This window comes from Dasypus novemcinctus, chromosome 9 (genome assembly GCF_030445035.2).
Source record: "Dasypus novemcinctus isolate mDasNov1 chromosome 9, mDasNov1.1.hap2, whole genome shotgun sequence".
In the NCBI taxonomy this organism is placed as follows: Eukaryota; Metazoa; Chordata; class Mammalia; order Cingulata; family Dasypodidae; genus Dasypus; species Dasypus novemcinctus.
The window spans coordinates 7,028,849-7,035,088 of record NC_080681.1 but is presented as its reverse complement, the minus strand read 5'-3'; positions in this window follow the sequence as shown (position 1 = coordinate 7,035,088).

Sequence of the window (6,240 nt, the reverse complement as noted above, 5' to 3'; positions counted from 1 at the left end):
TCAATAATGCAGCAATTGGTCTCTCCCAAAGTGTGTGTGGTGGGGGGTGGGAGGGTACTGTGATAGGATTTTCATTTAGAAATGTTCATTCTGGCTACTGCGTGAAAGGGCCTGAAAGAAGGGGCCTTGTGAAAGTCAAGGACACAAAGGCCCGGGGCCCGCCCCTTCTGAGTTTCACTGAGGCTTTCCAAGGCACACATGCGCCCCAGCACAGTCACAAGGAGTTCTAGGTTCTCCACGAGAGCAGTGGCTGCTGCTGGCGTTTACTCATGCTTCTCAACTCAAACAAAGCCTGTATACCTGTTGAACATTTTGTTCCAGATATATTACAAAGTGAAATTTCTAATGGCGTGGACCGATCTTTTAATGAAAAGTCACGTTTGAAAATGAAAGCAATCATTTTTGCAAAATTCTGTGACCTTGGACTCTCGCATAGGAAACCGTAGGTTTAAAAATGTCTTTCCAAACACACACTTAGTAGACAATATTGGAAAACATGAAATGATGAAACCAGTGTTTCGTTAAATCACCAAAACTTGAATTCTACTTCTCATATTCTTGGGCTTTGGAAAACAGTTATTGAGAAGATGGCAGATGTAAGAGTGTTTTATGTTTTGATTTTTTTTAATGGAGGAAAACCGCTGAAGCAGTTTTCAAACAGCATTAGAGTCCCAGAATGCCGGAAGTCGACTGTGCCATTGGTAGGAGATGTGTGCCTGTGTGCAGAGAGGGGCGGGCTGGGCACACTCCACAGTCTGGTTCTTGTTGGTTAGCCCACCTCCCCCACCAGATCTGCCCCTCCAGAGAAAGTGGGGCTCCAGGCACACCCCTAGCATTCCCACTTCTCTCTAGCAGAGGGCAGTGAAGGCCCACGTAGGAATTCTCAGTGCCCAGCCAGCTCCCGCTCAGTCTGTTACTAAACCGGCATCTCCAAGAAATAGAACCAGGGACAGCGGATGCCAGCTGACGTTACGTTGTTGGCCTTTTCCATCACTTTGGCCAAAAACCACAGCATTTCTATCTAAAGCTCATATAGCCTTAAACAAGGAGCGCAGGAGAGAGTCTGTCCCGAGGCCTGTGGCGCCTTGGGTGCCATCCTGCCTCCTGGACAGAGGGCGCAGCTCTGCGGTCTGATGATCTCACTTCTTTACCCTGGTCAGCTGCTGCTTTTGTTCCCTAAGAGGGCTTTTCTGTCCATCTCCACTCTCCAGGTGCATGCTCTGTTCTATAGCGAGATGGCTGAGCCTTCAGCCCTGCCACCCACCTGCTGGCATTTGCCTCCCGTCTCTGACACTGTGCCACGGCACGACCTTGGCAAGTTGTTTAGCCTCCCCAAGTCACCATTTCCTTATCTCCGAAGTGGACATCCTGTGAGAATGCATATCTCATGGCTTTGACAAGGAGAGCAAATGGATATTGGATGCAACAAGCTCTTAGTTTAGCACCTGGCACACGGTAACTGCTGAATGAGTACATACCAACTTAGATGCCTACCCCTCCCTGCATATAAATTCTTCATAAAGAAAATAGAAATCATGCACAAAAATTCCACCACACGTTCCATAAACCCTTTTCCTTTGTTCCGTTTCTTTCCTTTTTAAAGATTTATTTATCTCTCACCCCCACCCCCACACCCATTGCTTTTGGGCTCACTGTCTGCTCTCTGTGTCCATTCACTGTGTGTTCTTCTGCGTCTGCTTGTCTTCTCTTTAGGTGGCACCGGGAACCGATCCTGGGACCTTCCAGAGTGGGAGAGAGATGCTCAATCTCTTGCGTCCCCTCAGCTCCCTGGTCAGCTGCTTCTCTTATTGTCTCTCCTTTGTCTCTTCTTGTTGCGTCATCTTGCTGTGCCAGCTCTCCACATGGGCCAGGAACTGTTTCTTCTGGAGGGCCAGTTCCTCCACGTGCACACTTGCCAGCTGCTGGGGACTCTCTCCTTTGTCTTTTCCCACTAGTATCTCCAGCATCCTCTGTCACTACCACCTGTCTCTCTTGTCCCCTTCAGTGTCCAGCTTCCTGAGTCATTAGTCACGTTGTCTCCTCTTCCTCACCTCTCTTTCACGCAATTGCTTTTTTTCCATAAGAATATATATATATATAGGGAAGTGGACTTGGTCCAGTGGTTAGGGTGTCCGCCTACCACATGGGAGGTCCACGGTTCAAACCCCAGGCCTCCTTGACCCGTGTGGAGCTGGCCCATGCGCAGTGCTGATGCATGCAAGGAGTGCCGTGCCATGCAGGGGTGTCCCCCGCATAGGGGAGCCCCACGTGCAAGGAGTGCGCCCCGTAAGGAGAGCCGCCCAATGTGAAGGAGAGTGCAGCCTGCCCAGGAATGGTGCTGCACACAAGGAGAGCTGACACAGAAAGATGATGCAACAAAAAGAAACACAGATTCCCATGCCGCTGATAAGGACAGAAGCGGTCACAGAAGAACACACAGTGAATGGACACAGAGAGCAGACAACTGGGGGAGGGGGAGAAGGGGAGAGGGGGAGAGAAATAAAATATAAATCTTTTTAAAAAAAGAATATATATATAATACTTTTACTTATACACCATACAATCCATATGAAGTGTACAGTCAGTGGTCTTCAGTATAATCACAGTCACCACAATCAATTTTAGAACATTTTCATCACTCCAGAAAGAAAAACCCCACCCCCTTTATACCTGCCTATTGCTGACCCTTAGCATAGATATATGCTTGCTTCAATGGAAGGAAAACATATTACAGTATTCCTGTGAACCATAGTCCATCGTTTGCATTATTTGTGTTTTTCCCAGATACCTCCCTTTTTTAACACCTTGTGACTGACGCTTGTTCTAGTTCATGGAAGAGCGTTCTTGTGTTTGTGCTTTTAACCACAGTCATCGCCCGCAACCAGGTTCACTCTGTTGTACAGTCCCAAGGCTACTCTCTAACTTTCCTTCTATTGACAGGTAGGACCCGAAACTCCCCTTCCAACCACAGTCACATCCATAAATCAGCACCGTTAGTCATGATCACGGTCATGTATTAATTACACTCACCTCTGCCCATTTCCGGACTTCTACAATCAACTTTCTTAGAAACTACCCACATTACGCCTCCGCTCCCCGTTCTCAGCTCTCATTCCGTCTCCTGGTAGCCTGTACTCTAGGTTTTAACTCCATGAGTTTAAGCACTATGATTAGTTCATATTAGTGGGACCTTAAAAACGTGCCCTGCATCTGACTGACTTGCCATAGTGTCTTCCGGGTTCATTCATGTTGTCACATGCCATCATACGTCTATGCCACAATTTGCTTATCCATTCATTACTTGGTGGATGCTTGGATTGTTTCAGTCTTTTCACACGATTGCTTTTAAGTGTGAAAAATACCATATATGCAAGAATCTAAATTGTTTCAAGACTAACAATAAAATGAACACCCATAGAAACAACTTCCTAGATGAAATAATAGCACATTGCCAGTACTTCAGAACTCCCCTGCACACCCTTTCCTTTCCCAGCTCCCTCCCTCCCTGACACATTGTGTTAATCGTTCTGCTTTTCTTCATTATTTTACCACCTATCATATTTCATTGAACCTTAGCTCCCAACATTTGAGAGATGCATCATTATTTCACGTTTGTCTAAGCAAGAAAAACTGTGGCCATATGTAGTTGTAAGACACCACTTATTATAAGGTGTACCCGAATTTTGGAGAGATTATACTGTTAAAAAAAAAAAAATTCTGTCTTAGAAACAACAAAACATGACCTGTGTGAAACAAAAAAATGTGTTTCTGGGAAGCAGACTTGGCCCAGTGGTTAGGGCGTCCGTCTACCATATGGGAGATCCACGGTTCAAATCTCAGACCTCCTTGACCCGTGTGGAGTGGCCCACGCGCAGTGCTGATGCGCGCAAGGAGTGCCCTGCCATGCAGGGGTGTCCCCTGTGTAGGGGAGCCCCACGTACAAGGAGTGCACCCCATAAGGAGAGCCGCCCAGCACAAAAAACAGCGCAGCCTGCCCAGGAGTGGCGCCATACACACGGAGAGCTGATGCAGCAAGATGACACAACAAAAAAGAGACACAGATTCCCCGTGCCGCTGACAAGAATGCAAGCGGACACAGAACACACAGCGAATGGACACAGAGATCAGACAAATTGGGGAGAGAAATAAGTAAAAAATAAATAAATCTTTTTTAAAAATTTCAGGTTCACAGAATATATGTATGTTTAATAGGTAATGTCAAAGTATTTTCCAAAGGGATTACATGGATCTAAATTCTCCACTTGAATATAATTGAATTTTCAGTGACTTTCTGCATTATAACAAAGCACATTTTGCGTCTTGTTTAAGAAATTCTTCCCTATGTTAAGGTTACAGGGATATTCTCCTATATTCTCTAAAATTTCACAGTTGTGCCTTTCATCAGTGTTAGGGAATGCTTTTGTTTGTTTTTTTTCCAATCCTTTATTCTGTTCCCATAATATTGGAATAATCTCTTTGCTTGAAAGTTTGGCAGAACTTACTAGAAAGCTTGATGTTTTCTTTGTCAGAAGATTTTAAACTATTCATTTTCTTACAGGGATAAAAGATATTTAGGTTTTCTATTTCTTCTTGAGTAGGCAAGTTAATTTGTATTTTAGTAGGAACTTATCCATGTCATCTAAGTTTTCAAATTTTCTGGCATAAAGTTGTTCATAATATCTACTATCATCTATTTAAATTCTGATAACAGCTATATTCATTTTTCTTGATAAATCCCTAGTAGATTTATCAATTTTATTAGTCTTTTTGAAGACTCAAGTATTGGTTTGTTTGACCTTATCTATTTGTTTTCTGTTTCATTTATTTCTGCTCATATCTTTGTTTCCTTCGCTCTACTTTCTTTGGGCTTATTCTGATATCCTTTTATATACATAATTTCCTAAGTTAGATCCTTAGCTCATTAATTCTCAGTTTTCTCTCTTTTCTTGATGTATAAATTTCCTAATACCATTTTAGTAGAGTTCTAAAGGTTTTTTGGTATATTTTCATTTTCTTTTAGTTCTGTTTATTTCCTAAATTCCACCATGATTACTCTTTGAGCCACGAGTTAAAACTTAGAAGTTTTAAAAAATTATTTCCACATATTAAAAAAAAATATTGGGTTTTGTAGTTATGTTTTTGTTATTGATTTTTACTAAATTGCATTACAATCAGAGAAAGTGGTCAGTGTGCCCTCAGAGCTGTGGCCCCCTATTCCGTCTAACACTCTGTGAGTAAGACCCATGTGTCCACTCGGCCAGGTCATGGTGCCCAGACGGTTGGTCAGGCAAGCACTGGCCTAATTGCTGCTGTGAGGACATTTCATGGACTTAAATCATCAGTGGGTTGATTGCATCTATGGCTGATTACATCTGTCATCAACTGTGGAGATCACCATTAGCAACGAGGGAAGTCTCATCCAATCAGCTGAAGACCTTAAAAGGAGAAGTGATTTCAGCAGTCAGGGAGAGACTTCCCAACTCCACTTCAGACATACAGCCTCTCCTGGGGAACTAATCGGGACCTTCACTGGAGCTCCTGGCCTGCAGCCTGGCCCAGTGCGCCCTCTTACTGGTGTGACACAATTTTATAGAATCTCCTAGTGTTTACAAATATCTAGAGAACTCTGACTAATACACACTTCTTCATTGCTCGATGTGCATTCAAAGAAGAGGCAAAGATTGGGGCCCAATGTTTAATAAGTGTGAGTTAGATCATGCACTGATCAAATTTTCTGTATTCTTACTGATTTCTTTTCGGTGCATTTTCCATCATTTACTGTGAGTTGTTTTAAAATCTCACATTATGATCATGGGCTTTTCAATTTTCCCTTGTATTTCTGTCAAAATTCTGTTTAATATACCTTGAGACTATGTTATTAGGGACATACAGGTTTATACTTTTTGGAAGGGTAGTATTGACTCTGAACTTTATTTTTAAAGTTTTAGATTACAGAAAAGTTACACTGAAAATACAGGAGATTCCCATAGACTCCACCTCCTCTCCTCTCACATTTGCCCCTATTTATAACATCTTACGTGAGTATGGTACATTTGTTACAATTGGTGAACAAATATTGAAGCATTGTACTAACCGTGGTCTATAGTTTACATTATGGTTTACACTTTGCACTGTACAATTTTACAGGTTTTGACAAAATGTGTAATGGCCTGTATCTGTCATTGCAAAATCATGCGAACAATTCCAAGGCCCTAAAAATGCTTATATTCTACCTATGCT